General features: G+C 34.7%; 1 protein-coding gene across 1 annotated transcript in view; it reads right to left on the reverse strand.

Moving 5' to 3' along the window:
- Positions 1–23,433, reverse strand: part of LOC132551752 (high affinity cAMP-specific 3',5'-cyclic phosphodiesterase 7A-like) — a 73,672-nt gene that overhangs the window by 37,053 nt on the left and 13,186 nt on the right. The gene's annotated exons all lie outside the window — the stretch shown is intronic.

A 23,433-nucleotide genomic window follows, 5' to 3' on the forward strand; every position in this document is an offset into this window, starting at 1 on the left:
CAGCCCCTACTACGCCAGGGATTAGATATCTACCATTTATACAAAATTGATTCCCCTCCACCCAAGGCTGCCTCAGACCAAATTAGGGACAGAACCCTGACAATCCTAATAAAGAAGGATATTAAAGAATTTCCTCTTTTGTATTTGAACTAATTAGCACACCTGCCCCCATACAAGCACCTCCCACCTTCTTCGAAGGAAAAAAAATGAGTGTGCTTATTAAAATCTATAGCTGACCTGGATAGACGATTGCGTTACTTGCTCAATCAGTGTGTTGCATAGAAAGGATATTGCACACAAAATACATAAACATCAAACATAGAATGAGAATATTTAACTCATTTGCTAAAACAGTCTTCTGTTCTGAAATTGTTTGGTTTTTATAGGGTTGTTTACGCTAACAACAAAATGGTAGACTTGTTTTTACTTTCTATTTCTGGTCATACTGATAATGGGAAAAACTGAAGATTACTAGTAAAACATCTAAATATAAACAAATCATGTGCTAATCAACAAAATCAAACAAGACCGTATCAAAATGAGTTATAATCGTCGGTTGATTGAGTCATAAGTTTACCCTATCTTACATTAAGTGGTACAGTGAGCTGATAAACACTCCCACTTTCTGTCATTCTAATGAACAATTCTGTTGTATTTTCTCATAGATATTAAGTAAGTATGTTTCTACTTAATTCCTTCAATAAATAGCAACAAATAAATGGCAATATACCAAACCTATAACACAGCTCTAAATCATCCTTTAATCAGAACAGATTCATTTCACCATGTGCTCTGTAAAACATCATATGTAGAAGACTACCTTATAATCACTTTCAGGAACAAAACGGAAATGAGTACAGAAAATGTTAATCCAGAGCACTCATTTTGTGTTTTCACAAATGCACAGAGCACTAATTAGGTAAAATACGGTATTTCCTCTCTTGGGGCACTGTCCCTCACGTGCCTAGCAGGAAAGACCCATTGATCGTTTATAGAAGACTGAATCCCCTTTACCAAAGAATTTTCAGACCAAATCTGAAGAACCCATGCAGGACAACTCACTCACACAGTAATACAACAGGTTTCCACTCCAGTATGAGGACAAATCTAACACAGTAATACAGCGAGTCTCTAATTCTTTATGAGGAAAACTCTCACACAGTAATCCAGCAGGTCTCTACTCCTTTATGAGGAAAACTCTCACACAGTAATCCAGCAGGTCTCTACTCCTTTATGAGGAAAACTCTCACACAGTAATACAGCAGGTCTCTACTCCTTTGTGAGGAAAACCCTCGCATAGTAATACAGCAGGTCTCTACTCCTTTATGAGGAAAACCCTCGCACAGTAATACAGCGAGTCTCTACTCCTTTATGAGGAAAACCCTCGCACAGTAATACAGCGAGTCTCTACTCCTTTATGAGGAAAAGCCTTGCACAGTAATCCAGCAGGTCTCCTTTCCTGTATGACGATAATTCTCGCACACTATTACAGCAGGTCTCCATTCAACTCACAACTAATTATAAATTATTGTATTTGTATTCGGTTTTAACCGAGACCTGATTTTGTTGAACGATATATACCTGACCATATGTAGGTGAAGAGCTTGGTCAATGACCTCATGAGGTTAATCTTTTTACAGGTAATTGGTCAATAGTGTATGGCAATTAGAGAGATTTTGATAGTGTTATTTCAATAATGCGGCGACAATGAAAAAGTTTAAGTATTATCTGATTAAAGTTGTATTATTTATACCATTCAATTCCTTAACCTTTTTTTATCAAAGCAGACAAAGAAAATATATTAGTTGAGTTTTAGTGAATATATCATCCAAAATGAGACTCAAAACCAATTTTCATTTATATGAGAGTTTTTCAAACAAGTATATGAAATTATTTTTTCATGAACATTGCCAAACTAAAAAAACAAAACTTCCTGAATCTCATTTGAAATAAAATAAATTTTTATCACATCCCTCATTTTGAGAGGTTTTAAAGGTCAAAATGTGGAGAACAAAATCAAGCAGAGGCAGTCAGTTTGTTGTGCCATTCTCAAATCATGATGTACCAGTTCAGCCAATGGAAAACGCCCTAAGGTATCATTACACTACCAACATATACACAAAATATTACAGAAGTTATTATCTGGATAACAGACAGATTAAAGGATGAAACTGATTTTTCTATTTAAATAAGCTCTGTTGATAAAGAGAATGATATACACTCTTTGGTACCTACTTGACCAAACAAAGTGGGAATACCTAGATTAGAACTTCCTTCTGTTTTCTTCTTAACTAGGGCCCATTATACTGATCAAAATCAACTTACTATAGCAAACTTACAGATTATGGATTTCATCTTTCTCTAAATATTTTTGGTGTCTTGTCAGAAAGATTAAGGACTAATATTTCTTGTAACAAATACTGGGAAAAGTATGCTAGTATGTAGCATCACAGCATGTAACATCAAAGTAACACACAAGAATGAAGTAACACAACTCCATGTAGCATCACAGCATGTAACTTCAAAGTAACACATAAGAATGAAGTAACACAACTCCATGTACAATCACAGTATGTGATTCCATTAATACAGTACTGAAAATTTAAGAGGTGAGTAGCATATCACATACAATTTATAGCACCATTTAGTATCACAAGTCTATAGCACCATGTAGTATCACAAGTCTATAGCACCATGTAGTATCACAAGTCTATAGCACCATGTAGTATCATAAGTCTATAGCACCATGTAGTATCACCATGTAGTATCACAAGTCTATAGCACCATGTAGTATCACAAGTCTATAGCACCATGTAGTATCACAAGTCTACAGCATCATGTAGTATCACAAGTCTATAGCACCATGTAGTATCACAAGTCTACAGCATCATGTAGTATCACAAGTCTATAGCACCGTGTAGTATCATAAGTCTATAGCACCGTATAGTATCACAAGTCTATAGCACCATGTAGTATCATAAGTCTACAGCACCATGTAGTATCACAAGTCTACAGCACCATGTAGTATCACAAGTCTACAGCACCATGTAGTATCATAAGTTTATAGCACCATGTAGTATCATAAGTCTATAGCACCATGTAGTATCACAAGTCTACAGCACCATGTAGTATCACAAGTCTATAGCACTGTGTAGTATCATAAGTTTATAGCACCATGTAGTATCATAAGTTTATAGCACCATGTAGTATCACAAGTCTATAGCACAATGTACTAACACAAGTGCTGCAGCACCATGTAGTATCACAAGTCTATAGCACCATCTTGTATCATAAGTCTATAGCACCATGTAGTATCACAAGTCTAAAGCACCATGTAGTATCATAATTCTATAGCACCATGTAATATCACAGGTCTATAGCACCATGTAGTATCACAAGTCTATAGCACCATGTAATATCACAGGTCTATAGCACCATGTAGTATCATAAGTTCATAGCACCATGTAATATCACAGGTCTATAGCACCATGTAGTATCACAAGTCTATAGCACCATGTAGTATCATAAGTCTATATCACCATGTAGTATCATAAGTCTATAGCACCATGTAGTATCATAAGTCTACAGCACCATGTAGTATTATAAGTTCAGAGCACCATGTAGTATCATAAGTTCATAGCACTATAAAAGTATCACAAGATTGTATGATGTACAGTACCTTTCAGCATAAGCCAAACATTTCTTACAACTGAATTAGAAATAACCACATGCAATATGCACTAATAATTGAGCCAACTCATAAACAGCTTCTTTCTCTTTTCAACATCTGTCTTTTAAGTAACAGGGCATAAGATACCACAATGTTACCTAGCAGGATCACACAGCTGGTAAGTGATATTAGTCTAGCCAGCATCATCTATTGGTCATTCATGTAGAGGTTTGCTCTGAAGTCTCCATTAAACATCTTGAACTAGGTGCCTATATAAGTTATTGAACAGTAGCTGCAACTTCTATTTAGTACTATCATGCATGAATAACCTCAAAATTAAGCAGAAATATATTTTATTTGAGACAACCAATTCAACTTCCAATTGAAATTGGGGTTTTTTTTTCACAATTTAATGCTGTTAACAATTAAGTCTCCCCATGAATCAATTTTTAGTTTACAATTGCTGTATAACATGTTCTCATTTGAGACTCTGACACGACTTGGATTTACCAAGATTTACATGGTGGGTGACACCAAGTGTAATCGAATTTGAATTATGATTTATAAATATGTTGACATGTTGGTATTGTCTTGTTGTTTTTATGTCAAAATCAACCTTAGAATGCTAATATTCCTTTGTTGACGGAAGTCCAAAGACAGTGGTGTGACCCTCTCTATATATCTACGGTAAAATTAGAGTATTTATGCTATTCCAATGTTCAAATCGATCGTCCTGAGGTTAATATAAAAATTTTATTTGATAAACTTGCTTAGAGGGATTAACGTCTCCCGCTGGTGAAGAATTATCCTCATATTTACATACGAAAAGCTAGAAATTGTATGTATACACAAGGATTGCTTATAAATACAATAGTACTGCTTACATAATATCATACATAGGATCTTCATGAGGTTCCAGTTAATATGAACATTTTTTAATTTTTCATATTAGTGAGCATTTAGCAAGCTAAAAACAAAAAACACATGAGTTTCATCAATCACATATCAAATGGAAACAAACTTTAGATCCTGTTTATCACAAGATCAATTTTTCAAGGTAATATGAATCAAAACAGATACTTTTAACATCAGCTTTGAAGTCGTGTCTGCTCTTCATCTATGGTGTTAATTGTACGTAATGTCTATTCATTATGTGTATTCACCGAATAACAAGACACTCCTGATAATATGGAAATATTTCATGATACAGAATATGTGTAATACGATATTTTACAATAGTTACATATAATCACTATAATACTTCATACTACAGATATATCTTCTTGTTTGTGATTAGACAAAACCATATCATGTGATCAAAATTTCTTGTTACATATCACTGAAAAAATTCTAAAGATCCTCCTATTAATCAAAAATTTCGAAAATCAAATGTCCCATCTTCCATTATTAACCATCTAAATCATGTTGACCTCTTGAACCTCTGATGCCTTGTGTTCCCGAACCTTCAGAACTGTAAATTCAATCAACTCCCCTCATATATGTTGTAAAGATGGCAGCAGTGGGCATAAGGCTTTGCAAGAAACTTTTGGATCAATGAAGACTCTCAAAAACATGAAAAAGAGTCATTTCTGGAGCGATGGGAAGTTTCTTGTTATCTACAGGCCAACATCTAGAACTTTGAAATGGAAACACTACACAGTCACATTGGTGAATTTAATGGTGAAGTGTAGGCATTTGTTGGCAGATCTATCTGTGATAGCTTCAAAAAAGAAAGAAAAAAATTATCTATATTTTGCTGGATAAAAGGGTTGTTTTTCAGCACAATATAACAACTATTGCTTCTGTTCTAGAGCAATCAAAATAGTGTGAGTAGGAGTTCACAAAGACATACCCTGGCTACCATCCTCACTTTCCTTTTTCTTACTGTATCTGTTGATGGAATCATATCTAGTATATAAGTATCCATTTCAAATGTGATCAAATGTTACCTTTGACCTTTAAGCTTGACCAATGAGCACTAAAATCTAATCAGGATTAAAACTTGATGGTGTGATGCTATTGAATAGGAACTTTATCTGCTAAGGCGTTTATACATACATATTCTCATTGACTTCTTATTTCAATGACCACTAATATCTACATCACTTTATATGAATAACCTTGTAAGGCATTGAAAGATGTTGCAAAGGTCAGAAAGGCTTACTAACTAACTTACCCCATACCTTTTCACATCCAATCAGGGAATCCAACTCATAGCCTAGGTTATAGGCGAGTGTGTTACCACTGCACCATCTATATAGTACCTGTTTCTGTATTGTTTTTTATAAAATGACAACGAAATGACATTACACCTGGCAGATCACACTGACTTGATATCTAAGCAATAAAAAGGAATAAAGTGAGTTTTCCATGATATTTGAAAAAATAATGATACTTTGATAAAACAGATCTTATATTGATTTCATTTCATGCAAATTAAGTGAAAATCATCACAAAATTAGATAAGTTTCCCATTGAATCATTTCTACAGAGCTTTATCATAGTTTTCAGAAAAGATCATGTTAGGTTTAATGAAAATAAACACATAGTATACAGTAATGCATTAGGGCATCCTCAGCAGCAGAACCACCACATTTTGAAGATGGCAGTTGTTATGCAACGTCAGATTTCCTCATGAATCATGATTTCCTCAATACAAAGTATGGAGATCAAATTAATAATCACCCAAACGGGCTGTTTATTAAGTATTTAAACTATCAGACTTACTAGATCATCCTCAGTTGATTCATAGACAATTTTTGCATTGCCTTGCACCACCCTCCATGCACGAGATTGTCCCTTACGCTGACGGTAACAGAAGCACGACATGAAGGGCATCATATTGAATTTGTGGTGCTGAGGATCAGATTGTTAATGGTACCTATATCCATCCACTACACACGGAGACTATCCATCGCTTAACCACTTTTTCACACCAGTACAAAATAACAATGTTACCTAATGTTTGCCTCGGTGTAGATGTGCTGGCATTCCTATCAACCTTGTTTACAGTGTATCAATCCACATGTACTAATGAGTTCACATCCATACTAATGCCTGCACTCGCTGACCGTTTGTCTTTTGATCTTTAGTGACAATCTAACTCCACTTCATCAATGTAAAAAGCCTCGGCCAATTCTACACACAGCCATTGCTGTGGTGAAATTATAACACAATTTGCCACCATGGTGTAAATTCCATTCATATGATTGGGATTACTGAGGTAGGGACAAGTGGATACAGCAGCAAGTGAAAATGTGTGGTGTGTGTGGTATGTGTGATCCACTGTGCTTCTCCAGGCTGATCACCCTACCAGATACACACAACATCCACACCTAAAGCCAACATTACAAAACAACCCTTCCGTCAATAAGACTCCTCTTCAAGTGGAATTTTCTGGTGGAATTTATTATCTTAAAACCAAGAATGACCTAACGTCTCTGGTCCAAACATGGTTTTAACAAAAACATCGGTGTACAACAGAGATGCGGCAGGTACTATGGGGAATAGTTCGTAGTGGTAGACAAGTGTATAAGATGTTTCAGCAAATTAATTATACTGTACGACTGAATAAGTGATTGATTTCCAATTCAAGAATCTTAAAATGTGTCAAGATATGATGAAAGACAAAGAATGTCCCGATTCTAAGTACACATTAATTAACATATTTCATTTTAGAATCATTTCTGTTCACTAATCTGGTAAAACTTTACAGAGAAGTGTATCTAATTTGTTTCCTTAATCAATAAGCTGATATTCACTGTCCAACAGTGTAATACTATGTGCTGTATCCAGACTGGGTCATGATGGGAAAGCACTGACTGGTGACAATGCTAACTAACACTATTTAGCCACCACAATGGCAGCCTGCTGCTCAGCAATCCACCACACTTCCTATTTATTCAATCACAATGAATTGACCATACATATTTACCGTTAGCGGCTTCTGCTGTCAGATCACTGTTACATACATCATTACTCAACACTCTCCGGCTCTCTGTAAGTGTATACTACACACTTTCATTTCACATTTTTTTTTAATCATCTAAGCACACAATTATATTATGAAATATTAGTAACTTACAGTGAATATCAAACCGAGATCCAATTAAAACATTAATAGAGAGAGCCAACAAGATGAATTATCTACACCTCCATGTTGTTGTAAGAATATGTATATCACAACATACAATACATTTTATCATAATGACTTACTCCTAAAAGCTGAATTAATATTCCTTTTCTGTATTACTAACTTTAAATTACGTTTAAAAAAAATAAAAAAGTACCTGAGGGTAAAGCTATGTAAGGTTAACTTTGAAGTCCAGTTGATACTTTAACCCCAATTTCTGGGCATCCCTGGAAACCCCAATTTCTGGGCATCCCTGGAAAGAGTCTAGTAAACGCTAGACAGATTGACATAGGAGAGTAATTATAATTCCACAAGTTTTAAACAACAGCTTTTATAAAGAAATCTTTGTGTCCTCCACCACATCGTCTGTATTAGTTTTATTAAATTGTACAATTTCTTTTCCTTTAAAATTATCTTACCTCATAATGATTTGTTTGTATTCAATTATATTCATTGTTATTATTGTTGAAAAACCATAATCTCTTTACTGTAAGTTTAAAATTACCCCTGAAGTGCACTTAAAGAAATATTTAAAAAGAATCTTTGTCCAAATTCAACATAGCCTCTTTCTGCATCTCATGCAGTCGCAAAAATGAACATGGAAGACTAAGTTCTAAAGTGAACTCATTAACAGTATCTGCAAGACAATTGTTCTTTGTGACAAAAAAATAGGCAATACAAAAATTAATAAATGTCTAAATCCAAGATAGTAACCTGGCAGTAATTTCAGCTTTCTGACCAATCTTCAAGTTCTTGAGATGGCCCCGAGGGAAACTAACGTATGAAATTTGAAAAAGATCTGTGCAATCTGAGAAATCGTAAGTAAAGGCTAATTTTGTTAAACACCAAGATGATAGGATATCAGCTATTTTGTTTTTTTTTTATGATCATCGGTCCAAATATTAATAATGATTAACTAGGAACAAAGCCTTTGAGAATGATTTAAATAGAATTCCTCAAGAAAAAGCAAAAACAGACTTTTAACAGAAAATATCCAAATGGTTAACCTTTTACTCATGCACCAATAGACCAAGGGGAATATATATAAGTACAGTATATGAAACCAGAGAATGATCGTGCCAATAATTCCCAAGAAATGATGGGCATTCTATTCTTCTAATCATAGTCATAAAATTGACTATGCACAATCATGGTACCCAGGGGAACCCACAAATGAAATTTGAAAATAATCCATTTACTGCTATAATCAAGTGTGATAGTAATCTATGTGAATTGTCAATATCTAAGATGGCCACCTGACAGCCATTTTGTTTTCACAATCAGTCCCCAAGAGAATTCATCCATTGCTCCTAGTGATAATGAAAATTGCTCTGATCACTAAATCGATTCCATTACATATTTAAGCTGAAATTATAACTATTGTGTCATCTAACAATATAAAATAATGCAAGACATGTTTAAGAAAGAAATGTTTCCCATGAAGAAGACTACAGATTCCATTTCATGTGATATTTAAAGAAATAAGTGTACAATTTTTTTTCCCTTTCTTGAGCCTCTGTTGAGATGCAAAAAAAAAAAATTTGCGACAACAGTTTCATCAATCCCACTTGAAATGGAATTGGAAGTAAAATTTTGTATATCACACGATTGTGATATTTTTCTCCATTCATTAAACTTATGTAAAAATCTGAATTGGAGATATTCTTTCTCTATTAATGGTTTGTCTTATTAGGTGACATCACGAGACATTTGATGTCATGATTTTATGGTGTAATTACAAGCGTAATCATACTAAATTTATGTCGAGAGTGTCATTACGTTCCAAACAGGACAGTTAAGTGATAAGTAACATTATGCAATGTATATACGAAATGGCACTATATATCTTGTCTTTGACAATCATTGCTGACAATTCTGGACATACTCAGTCGGCCATCAGAGTCATTTACATCCAGCTACTTATAATACAAATAAATCATCTTATATCAGACAATTAATTAAAACCAGGCTTTTTATACGGCTGTATATGATAAAATGATAAAATAGTATTACTTTTCAGTAATTTTTATTGAAACTTACCTCCTCAACAAACAGTCAACACTCTATCATCCATCACAGCTGAAGCACATCTTCAAACCTAAGTTTTAAATTAATGATTTGAGAATAACTTTGAATCAGATTTCTATGTTTAACCAATTTTACACTGTTTTCTTTCACATTACAGATGTCCAGTCTGTGATGTGCCCGTTATCGACCAGTCCCTTTAGTACAAGTCAAACTAAGTATAGGGTGAGGCGACTTTTGTCTCTTTATCTTCATGTAACCTACGTTAAATAGAGGAAGTTTCCTTTACTCTCCACCGAGGTCATGAGAGATTACCGTGATTCAATATATAACGTGTAGAAATGTACCACACTAAGAGGCCGATAGCTCAGTGTTTGGCACTCTCATACTTACCAATGCAGGTATATTCATGCAGGTAACACCATATCAACTTCATATCTTACAGTTCTAAAGAGGCTTAAATACAAAACTTCTATGTGTAAACCTTGTACACCACTGGTCCATGCAGGTTACAAGGGTCAGTATGTAGACTTATTTATCCCACATGTTCCCTAGGTCAGGATACACATGTTATCATAACCTTATGTATGCATTTTGTATATAACTGCCAAATTGTATTACCATATTTCACACAGAAGCAAATTTTTTTTTTAAACATTTACATAAATTAATATGTTTATAGAACTCCAATAGGAATTCCTATCAATAGGAAAGAATTTGATTAATATTTCATAACATTCCTTTTTTAAATGTGACAGGAAAATAAAATTGTAATGTGATCAATCTTTCGGCTCTTGATTGCCATTAATTTATGAACCATTGAACTTCTCTATGACTAATTTTAAATAAGGAATTCTGAACTTGTGCTCTATTTACATGTAAATGAATACGGTAAAGAAAATGCGTAAAAAATGAATAGCCACCAACCTGATCCCTTTACAGAACCTTTACCAATATTTTTGACAGGAAACTGCCTAGTCATCAAAAAAGTCAGTTAACATCGATAAAAAGAAATAAAAAGTTATAAATTTTTATTTAATAAAAAGGTCATTTGCATCCAGAATGACAGATCTACATTTTCAAATGATCACACACAAAATCATGTTTTCTTTATTCCTTATAGCTAAAGTGTGTTGAGACAGTATCGTCACCAAATACATTAAACAATACAGATATAAACATGACTATGTAAGGCTGAATTAGAACAGAATAACTAATGAATATCTTAAAATTTTGTTAAAACAAGTTTTAATAATAATATGAATCACATTGTCCAAAATCGACCCCTGACAGTCCTAAAACACAGGGCCATCTTAACTCCAAGCAATCAAATGTTTCAGCACCTATACTGAAAGTGTAGTGATAACATGCCCATGAATGCTTGTGTTTCATTGGTAGAATCTAAATGATCATAAGTAAAACAATTGTTTGCACTTACCAAATATGAAGATGAAAACACGTTATCTAATTTGACATCAAAAAAGTAGAGCTGTGCCTTTGTGGAAACTAATAAATATACACTTTTCAACAACAACTGTAAAACAATTACCGCGGTATTTATCAACTAAGGAAGAGTGGTGAAACAAATATTAGAACTTTACCAAATAAATACTTATTTCCTGAACATTCGAATTGTGAAATGGTATTTGAATGTTTGGAACAATTTACATTCCACTATCGAAAACATGGAAGAACCTTTAAGATGGGTCTGGTAAATTTTTCTGATTAAATTCTGAGAAATCTAAAGCTCAATATAAGCTTTGCTGAGCAATTTTGTCCGATGACAGTTTGTCATCTCCAGGACATCTGCCCTATCAATTCAGGGTAATGAACATCAGAATGACAGAAATGCTTACGTTTAGCCTAGTTTGTTACAAGCATCTAACTGACTGATGAATATTCACCACCAGCCACACAGGTGCATGTAATAGAATCAATATGTAAATGTATGGTGCAGATTTTATTTCCCGAATTTAAAAACAAATCGCTCTTTTGACAATGAAACAAAGATGAGCAAGTCGGCCCCACAGGTAGACCTCTGATGAACAATCCACTTTTGGTCTTGCTTATGTGTTTCCTATTTCTAATTAAAAAAAATTTTTATTGTAATCAAACGTGAAACCTCTGACATATTTTTTTCCATTCATAAGATATATAAAGAAATAACAATTAATTTTTTTCTTTGTTTGTATGAAAAATGCAGCTGTCTGATTTGCTAATTTTTTCTTTTTGTTTCTCAATGAAACAAAAATTGAAGCTCCGCCCACTGCCACCTTGTGACAAGTCTGTATGAATGGAATATCTGTAGACATACACCTGGTATGTGGATCTCTGTTATTCAATGATGTAAACAAAAAACAAACTACTACAACATCACACAAGAAGCCAAGTAACCAAAACAGTCACCCGAGGAAACTCACAAACCAAAACGATTGGGATGAATGTGTAGTATAGAGAATGAAAATGAGAAATGCCATTTGTATAGGGACAGAAGAATTTTATCTCAAGACCATTCCATCCGTGATGAGTACATGATTCTATTCTATTTTGGTATTGAAAAGATTTTTGACATTTCAGTCAATTTTTGTCTTTTTGGTCACACCCATCAGCCCCTAGGGTAAGCCAGTGTAAAGCAATACCATACGACGCTTCCATACATTTATTTTATTTTTTCATATTTTAGTATTGCAAAGAAGATTTTTGAAATTTCAGTCCATACAACTTTTTGGCCCACCCTTAAGCCCCTGTGGGTTGGGGACCACATAATTTACAATTCTTATTTAAGTTTGGTCATGAAAGTTACAGCTGTTTCATTAAAATTGGTCCAGGGATTTTACCACAAGATGTGAATAATGTATCAAATCTATGGACACATGATTAATGATGGACAATAAGGGATGGATGCCGTAGGACAAAAGGTCTTTGCAATAGGAACACGTCGTCATGAGTGTTTGTCTCACGTGACCTAAAAATGTTTATATATCTTATAATGTACATGAAAAATAAGCAACAAAATCCAATAAATGCACAATCAAGGGAAAAAAATCTGTGGTTTTATATTTTGACACATTTTGAACTTCAGACCGAAAGTAAGGTTACATTACCGTGTCTTTGGCTATGATGCCAAGAACAATTTTCTGAATGGGGAATTAGATGATGATCTAGCAAACATCAGCAACACCTTGTGTCAGGATCAGCACGGAGTGTTAGCCAAGTTGTTCTTCTTCCACTCACCACTGTCACAAATCACTACTGCTTACCATTCAACATCACTATTTCTGACTAACGATGTAAACAAACCACCTGTCATGCATGTGCTCTCAGAGTCCCTTCGTCCACTGTCTGACACTATACAATTTCATTTGGAATGTGACGAGCCAACTCATTAATGAATCCTGAATGACTGAATATGGCACGAATAAGCTGTCAATGATAACACGTTATGTCATGCATGCTCTTACATAGTAATTGGTTATAAAAATAATCCTTCATTAATATAATCAAATTCATACATTTAGGACTTATTTTTGTTGTTATTTATATGTCTATGCACATAATTGTCAACATACTATTCAAATATTCGAATATTATTTGAATACATAAAAACTAATATTCGAATAACAAAATATGCCATTCATTTCAGCCCAACTAAGAAATCATGCAGAGGTCTTTTTATGGGATTCATGAATATTCATGACACATAATTATCATGAACTCACTTTGAACTTTGATAAATAGTTAACAGATTCAATAACACTTATGGAAGGTCTTGAGTAACGTGATTATGAACAATTATAAGTAATTGAAATTCATCAAAATTAATCAAAGTGAAGTAAATCTATCTGATAACAATTCAAATGAATTTTAATGAATTTTAATGAAGCTAATATACAAATTTTTAAGAAAGTATGAACAAATTGTTGAAAATAACACTATTATATTCACTTAAATAAAGCAAGCTCTTTTTATTCATCTAAACTGACATCAATGGAGTATTCTTTTGATAATATCACGATTATAAACTCTTTTTCCCTTATCTATACTAACATCTCTGGAGTAAGCTCTATTCCTTTGTCTATACTGATATTATCACGATTATAAGCTCTATTCCCCTATCTATACTAACATCTCTGGAGTAAGCTCTATTCCTTTGTCTATACTGATATTATCACGATTATAAGCTCTATTCCCCTATCTATACTAACATCTCTGGAGTAAGCTCTATTCCTTTGTCTATACTGATATTATCACAATTATAAGCTCTATTCCCCTATCTATACTAACATCTCTGGAGTAAGCTCTATTCCTTTGTCTATACTGATATTATCACCATTATAAGCTCTATTACTTTATTTATACTAACATCTTCAGAATAAACTTTACTGATATCTCCAGAGTAAGCTCTAATCCATTATCTAAAAAGCCTTCCCTCAGTAAGCCTTAATCCCAAATATACATGAACATCTCTGGAGTAAGCTCTATTCCTTTGTCTATACTGATATTATCACCATTATAAGCTCTATTCCCTTATCTATACTAACATCTCCAGAGTAAAATTTATTCCTTTATCTACATAGTCATCTCCTTGTAAGCTCTATTCCTTAATCTACACTGATATCTCCAGAATAAGCTCTATTCCATTATCTAGACAGTCTGCTCTCGGTAAGCCCTAATCCTAAATATATACTGACATCTCCATAGTAAGCTCTATTCCTTTAGCTAAACATACATCTCTAAATTTAATTCTATACCTTCATCTACATGAACATCACTGGAGTAAACACTATTCCTACAGCAACACCAATATCTACGGAATAAAATCTATTCTACATGTACACTAACATCTCCACAGTAAAGTCTATTCTACATGTACACTAACATCTCCACAGTAAAGTCTATCTGACATCTACACTAACATCTTCACAGTAAAGTCTATTCTACATCTACACTAACATCTCCACAGTAAAGTCTATCTGACATCTACACTATCATCTCCACAGTAAGCTCTACTCCTTTATATCTATACTGTGTTCGGAGTAATTAGCTTAATTATGTCTCTGTTAATAAACGCTGCTATTTATCACAGACAATAGAGGTATTTTTATGATGGCAGAAAGACTTGATTCATTGGAACACAGGTACTTGATAGTTTGCTATAAATGTCACCAGTCATTTTCACGTTAAAAATTAAATATCATCTGTAGAAAGTATTTGAAGAACCTTCAAGTAAAATGAAATGTAAATTAAGGCAACATGCAGATAAAATGTTGAGTCATTCAAATATGATAACTTTAACATCAAACCTTTTCACAGGAGAAACATTCTAAAGCAAACAATAATTCATTTGGTGAGAGCAAAGGTCTACGTAACCTCAGGTGAAAGGTCAGAGGTTAATGAATTGACACTCCTTATCCATGTCAGTTTGTGCTTCAGGAAGCTGAAAAACTGACCTGTCTGTGCTGACCTTGGTTGTGTCCTTGGGCAAGACATTTAACTCTAAATGTTCTGGATGGCATGTAACAAGCCTCCTGTATGTGGTCCAGTGAGGCAGCTCTACAACGACTATAATCAACCACCTAAAAATTCCCACAACTACAGGGTGTTCAATCCTAAAAATCCAGCAAAATTTTTCCTGTATGGAAACCATCCATGAACTCCAGAGATTCAAGGAAAGGAAATTTTCTGTTCTAATTTAGGCAGAATGAGCAGTTTCATCACATTATCCCTTGATAATTTTATTAATAAATGAAAGCATGTATCCAATTAGACCTAATTACACTACCTGGTACTTATGATTGACAGAGATGTTTTCGTCAAGTTTAGAAAAACTAATCAGAGTGGATCTCTATGGTATGTCTTTGGCCACTGACCTTTGGTTTTGTTTATGATCCTGTGAGCTGAAGCAATCTCTGAACTTGATTCAAGACCATTGATTGATTAAAAAAAAAAATTTATCCCACAAAATATTAAGATAGGATCATTTTGCTAAATTATTGTTTTCAACATCAATGCAGGCTTTACTTACATTTTAAGGCAAATAAATATAGGCAACAGTATTACACTTAAAAGACTGTTGACATGTTGGCCATAGGCTCGAAAACTTTGATAAAGGTAGCCCTACTTACTATCATCAACTGTTATAATGGACAACCTACAGGCACGGACATCTTGATAAGTATTCAGACAGGCAGCAATTTCTCCTGACCTCAATATTTAAATTTACCTCTTTATCATTTATGTGATAAATATTAAATCTGACAGTTTCATGATTATGAAGAATGAATATCTATACATACCTAGTGCCTAGAGATACATGTTTAGTACCCAACTACGAAACACAAACCTTTTGTCGTTAACTGCGAGCATATGGCCAAACAAACCTGTGCTAACTCCATGACCCAACCCTCATATAATGTCAACTTTCATGGGTGTCATAGTTAGAGTTACATGTATATAAGTATGTACCTAAAATAGCATAGAAAAACCAGAGGGAAAGGTGTGGAAAATGTAAATCTAGTCATTAGGTACTTGTTGTTATTTAAATGACAGAACTTTTCAGAAAAATCTATTGATAAAAGTTTTTCTGCTGCAAAGCTTTGTCATTTATAACAACTATGAATACTGTTGGACGATTTAAATGCTAAGAACAAATAGCAGGATGTCTCAGCAACTTGGATTTCGAATGAAACATTATGCTTATACAGTGCAACTTGCCCAAACCGATCCTTCTCAGAACCGATCACCTTTTGAAACTGAAAGAAACAGTGATGTACAGAGTGATTTCCCCTTCATCGTTAGTACCAAAAGGCTCATGGGCCTGAACAGTCATCTGACTATGAAGACATCTATATGATATAACAACAGGATTGTCACGATCTCAGGATTATCTCAGACAAGTTTAAGCTCAATCCTGTTAGAAAAACTTAAGTTTAAAATAGGTTTTGTTCAGGGAACTACCACTATTGCATGGTCATGTTACAACTAAATGACTGCCATGACTACCATATTAACTTTTGACGAGGATGAAAAATTTGGAAAATCTGTAACTATGTTGGTTTCCCTTCCTTAACATTCCCACCAATTTTCAGCTCAATGGCACCAGTAGAACTTGAGCAGAAGTTTAAAATATGTTACTGAAGATGGTGGTCATGGCAGACCAACCTGCAAAATATTTATATTTTGTCAGAATTGTCTCAGGATCAGTTCTCTTAAGTTTTAGCTCAATCTCATGGGTTGAAGTTGAGAAAATTAGTGTGCGGTTTTCAAGATTACAACCATTGGTGGCCATATTGGATTTAATACCAACCCCCCCACAAAAAACAGGACTTGGTCAGGGCTATCTCAGTATCATTTCAGGCAAGTTTCAGCGCAATCCCATTAGTGAAACTTGAGATGAAGTTTAAATCCTAAAAAGTTTATGCACAGTAGATGGCACACGACAAAGGACAAAACATGAAGGTTATAGTCATCCTGACCCTTCAGGTCAGATGACCTAAAATCTACTTAATACTCAATACATTTCCAGTCTGAACATCAAACAGATATTGTGTCAAGTTAAAATGATCAAAAGATACTGAGAATTAACTCTGTAAACCAATCTTACCTGAGCAATCAAAAACAAGAGTTTCAACCAGCGGACCGCGAAATCAACAACTGAATCAACAATCTTAAGCTTAGTGCCTTGGGCACATATTTAGTGCAGGCAGGCTTTGTACACAATACCTACCTGGATCAGGAGGATGATATTTAAAATGATATATAATTATAACAAATGACAAGATAAAACCATGTCAAACGAGTACATTATTTCAATAAAGTACAGAAGGAATGAACAGAGTAAAATAAGGACTTAGCAAAGCTAGAAAGCCTTAGGGTCAGATTCATAGCTAAGATTTGAGTTATGGGATATGATATTGTAACACATAAGTATTAATAAAGTGCTGTTCTAAAAGAAAACTTCATCACACTGACCAATGAAAACAAGAGTTCATCAAATTTATTGGTTGTGAACACTTTCAGATAAACCATTCTCCTAACAGGTAGCCAAATTAGGTTGGGTCGAATTTGCCAACTTCGCAGTGCAATGCGCAAATTTCTTTTGTGGGTTAAGTCACAAATTGTATATATGTTTCCCTGTTTTATTCATTCTGTAACGAAGCTGGACATATGAAGGGTAAATGCTTAAAGTGAACAGAATGGTAAATGTAATGTATACATCTAGATCGGAATCCGATCAACTGGTCAAGTTTGTTCACTTCTACAAACCAAACCCTCCCTAAACCAACCAAATATTCATGTCCCATGCATGACCAGTTTGGTGAAGTTCTGCTGTAATACCGAATATAAACCAGAACAAATTTTAGAAAAGATATTTTTACAAATACACTAATGAAGGTAGAAAAATAATAATTCTTAATTGGATATGTTTCTGATCAAAACCAAATATGTTTAATTCATGAAACTAATCAATCAGTTTCTGTATAACATTTGGAAAAATGTCAAAAAGCCTTACTAACTTCTACCCATAAATGAGTAATGAATTTATTCACTATGATTCATCACAGGTGTCATACATCAAATAATGGTTAAATCAGAGAAAATCTAACATCAATCATAATGTATACTTTCAAACAAAAGTAAATGCATTATCTGTCTAGATATAATTATCAATTGGCACAAGGTCAAAGTAGACAAACAAGGTCACTCAATCTATAAACACACACAAGATCTGTGTCAATAAACAACACCTCCTCAGTACACACAAGATCTGTGTCAATAAACAACACCTCCTCAGTACACACAAGATCTGTATCAGTAAACAACACCTCCCCAGTACACACAAGATTTGTATCAGTAAACAACACCTCCCTAGTACACACAAGATCTGTATCAGGAAACATCACCTCCCCAGTACACACAAGATCTGTGTCAATAAACAACACCTCCTCAGTACACACAAGATCTGTATGTATCTCCTTGGTACATACAAGATTTGTATAAACAAACAAAATCTCCTTGGTACATGCAAGATCTCTGTGAAAAAAACCAAATCTCATCAGTATACAAAAGATCTGTGTCAATAGTCAATAGACAAAATGATGTCAGTAAATCCAAGATCTGTACAGAGAAATACAGAATCCCACACCAGAAGCTATATGTAGTTGCAAATTTGCTTTCATAATTAGTCCTGAGCCTTATTATGAAATTGACTTTTTAGGAACTGACCAGAAGCTCTTTTGATTTAGGCTTGTAGATACTTAAAGTCACCTTGGATTTGTGGGTAAAGACTAGAATCTTGTGACCTCAGATTATGTCAGTTCAGAAGTAAGGACCTGAAGCTTATTGTGACCTTGGTTTGTAGGTTACTAATTCTGAAATTTACCAAGATCTTCAATAAGTAGGTACAAGCCTGATGCTTTCTGTGTCATTGATTTTGTTGGTACAGTCAGGAAGCTTTTTGTGACATTGGCTTATTGTGACATTGGTTTGTAGGTACAAAACAAAAACTTACTGTTATGTTAACATTTTACATACAGTTCTGAAGTATATTGTGGCCTTAGCTTGGTAGGTGTTGACCTGAAGCTTATTGTTATCTTGGTTGTTAAGGTAACAAACCTGGAGCTTATTGTGACCATGCCTTTGTAGGCACAGACCTTAAGCTTATTTTTATCTTGGCTTTGAAGGTAACAAACCTGGAGCTTATTGTGACCATACCTTTGTAGGCACAGACCTGAAGCTTAATGTTATCTTGGCTTTGAAGGTAACAAACTTGGAGCTTATTGTGACCATACCTTTGTAGGCACAGACCTGAAGCTTAATGTTATCTTGGCTTTGAAGGTAACAAACTTGGAGCTTATTGTGACCATACCTTTGTAGGCACAGACCTGAAGCTTAATGTTATCTTGGCTTTGAAGGTAACAAACCTGGAGCTTATTGTGACCATGCCTTTGTAGGCACAGACCTGAAGCTTAATGTTATCTTGGCTTTGAAGGTAACAAACCTGGAGCTTATTGTGACCATGCCTTTGTAGGCACAGACCTGAAGCTTATTATAACACAAACTTTAACCTTAATTATTGTTACTTTTAGCTTTGTAGGTACAAACCTGGAGCTGCTTACTTGTAACATTGGCTGAGATGTAATTATTAACTTGAAGCTTATTTTGACCTTGACTTTGAAGATATGGACCTAAAGCTTATTGTGACCTTAGTTTTGTAGGTATTGACCTAAAGCTTGTTGTAACCTTGACTTTGTATGTACAGACTTAATGTTCATTGTGACATTGATTTTGCAGGTACAGACCTGAAGCTAATTTTGACTATGCCTTTCTGGGTATGGGCCTGGTACTTATTTTGAGCTTTGTTTTAAAGGTATGAACTTAAAGCTTCTCTTGACCTTGGCTTTGTAAGTAGAGACCTAAAGCTTACTGTGGCCTTGGTTTGTAGGTTACTGATTCTGAAATTTATTGTGAAATTTGCTTTGAAGGTATTGACATGAAACTAATTTGACCTTGACTTTATAGGTACAAACCTGAAGCTTATTGTGACTCTGGTTTTGTAGGTATTGACCTGAAGACTCTGCGGCCAAGACTTTGATATGGGAACTGACCAGAAGTTTATTATACAATGACAATGTATTGTTGTAGTTTACCTTTATATGAAATATCTATTAGAATACGGTGTATGATTTGAGGTGTAACAGGAAGGAAAGACATGGCTAACCTTACAACCTCCATAAAGCAGAGTGGCATAAAAACAATATTTATTGTACAACTGTGTATCTAAATACCAAAAACCTAAATCTGAATTCATTCACTGTGAAAAGGTGCATCAGAGAGAAGGAAACATTGACAGTATATATCTAAATAGGTTTCATGCTGAAATATCACTAAAGAAACCAGCTATTCTTTACATCTCATTTATTTGCTGTTACAAAAATCTATTTAATAAGCATAACAATATGCTTTCAAGATATGGGACAGCATATAATGTTTACACAACATATCTGTCTCTGAATCAAATGACAGGTAAGGTAATGATTACACTGCCTTCTGTCACCAGTCTGATAGATGACATAGTACATGCTATGTTAACCTTGTTATCAATTGTCACATTCTTACATCATTCATATTCCATTTAGTAATCAAATCTAGCACTACAGGAATGGCAGGAATGTAAAGGCAGTGTTAACCTTATTCAGAATCTGGAAAAGGAGGAAAGGAGAAACAAATGGGAGGTATAAGGTGGAATTATCCTGATGGAGAAACACAAATGGGAGGTATAGGGTGGAATTATCCTGATGGAGAAACACAAATGGGAGGAATACTCTTATACTTGTATAGGGTAGCATTATCCTTATGTAGGATCAGTGAAAGGTAGTTATATGGTAGCATTATCCTTATGTAGGATCAGTGAAAGGTAGTTATATGGTAGCATTATCCTTATGTAGGATCAGTGAAAGGTAGTTACAGGGTAGCATTTTCCTTATGTAGGATCAGTGAAAGGTGGGGGAGGGTAGCATTATCCTTATGTAGGATCAGTGAAAGGTGGGGGAGTGAAAGGTGAAAGGTAGTTACAGGGTAGCATTATCCTTATGTAGGATCAGTGAAAGGTGGGGGAGGGTAGCATTATCCTGATGTAGGATCAGTGAAAGGTGGGGGAGGGTAGCATTATCCTTATGTAGGATCAGTGAAAGGTAGGTATAGGGTAGCATTATCCTTATGTACATGTAGGATCAGTGAAAGGTGGGGGAGGTATAGATTATCCATATGTAGGATCAGTGAAAGGTGGTGGAGGGTAGCATTATCCTTATGTAGGATCAGTGAAAGGTAGGTATAGGGTAGCATTATCCTTATGTAGGATCAGTGAAAGGTGGGTATAGGGTAGCATTATCCTTATGTAGGATCAGTGAAAGGTAGTTATAGGGTAGCATTATCCTTATGTAGGATCAGTGAAAGGTAGGTATAGGGTAGCATTATCCTTATGTAGGATCAGTGAAAGGTGGGTATAGGGTAGCATTATCCTTATGTAGGATCAGTGAAAGGTTGGGGAGGGTAGCATTATCCTTATGTAGGATCAGTGAAAGGTAGGTATAGGGTAGCATTATCCTTATGTAGGATCAGTGAAAGGTGGGGGAGGGTATATATTATCCTTATGTAGGATCAGTGAAAGGTTGGGGAGGGTAGCATTATCCTTATGTAGGATCAGTGAAAGGTAGGTATAGGGTAGCATTATCCTTATGTAGGATCAGTGAAAGGTGGGGGAGGGTATAGATTATCCTTATGTAGGATCAGTGAAAGGTAGGTATAGGGTAGCATTATCCTTATGTACATGTAGGATCCGTGAAAGGTGGGGGAGGGTATAGATTATCCATATGTAGGATCAGTGAAAGGTGGTGGAGGGTAGCATTATCCTTATGTAGGATCAGTGAAAGGTAGGTATAGGGTAGCATTATCCTTATGTAGGATCAGTGAAAGGTAGTTACAGGGTAGCATTATCCTTATGTAGGATCAGTGAAAGGTAGGTATAGGGTAGCATTATCCTTATGTAGGATCAGTGAAAGGTAGGTATAGGGTAGCATTATCCTTATGTAGGATCAGTGAAAGGTGGGGAGGGTAGCATTATCCTTATGTAGGATCAGTGAAAGGTGGGTATAGGGTAGCATTATCCTTATGTAGGATCAGTGAAAGGTGGGTATAGGGTAGCATTATCCTTATGTAGGATCAGTGAAAGGTGGGGGAGGGTATAGATTATCTTATCAATACTTCTTTTCTCACTCAAGTCAGAGTGTGTGTTAAGAAATCTAACAGACATGGACTTGATAATTTCCAGATAAATACAGGCATGCTCGTTGTGTATAAGTGAAGAGTGTTAGCAAACACATCTCACATCTTTGAACTTTTAAGTGGACCAAATTAAAAAAAATATTTAAATAAATTTGATAGTGAGTAAACTCACACTACATTGGCCAAATATTATGCTTTTCACAATCACCATGAACCTCTCGTTACTTGTGATATTTAATCTTCAAACAAAACAAATGCCAACCATTTATTGAGTATTCTGTATGTACAGTCAGCCCTTTACTGACTATTTCATATGTACATTGTACATATAATACTGTTTCAGGGTTAGCAAACACTCCTTTTATATCACCAAATTGTTTACCTTGGTTTTCTTTACTATTTTCATATCATGTTCAAAAGAAAAGAATCTAACTCCAGGTAGATAGGTTATATACCATTAAGTTCACAAAGTAAAGATCTTTGTGGGGTAGGTGAGCAGGGATGAAAATTAAAGTACATACATACTTTAACTTACATATTTTTATGGACTCCAAATGTTTGGCAAGCTTTTGAATGTTTCAAATAAGGTTTTTATAACATACCTTATCAACATGCAATTGCATGCAGGAGTCAGTCTCCTATCATGAACTTTGTGTCTGTTCCATGTAGACCCTGACAGTTCACAGGCTGATAAACTCAGCATCCATGTTCCACGATGAACTATCATCATATCATCATCTCATCAAAAATTTAAAAATTTAAATCGTATCATTTAGAAATTCAATGAATTCATTAATCAAATGAAATTACTGTACCCAAATCA

This window comes from Ylistrum balloti, unplaced genomic scaffold, assembly GCF_031769215.1.
Source record: "Ylistrum balloti isolate Yb309-2 unplaced genomic scaffold, AGI_CSIRO_Ybal_v1 Utg370212, whole genome shotgun sequence".
Lineage (NCBI taxonomy): Eukaryota > Metazoa > Mollusca > Bivalvia > Pectinida > Pectinidae > Ylistrum > Ylistrum balloti.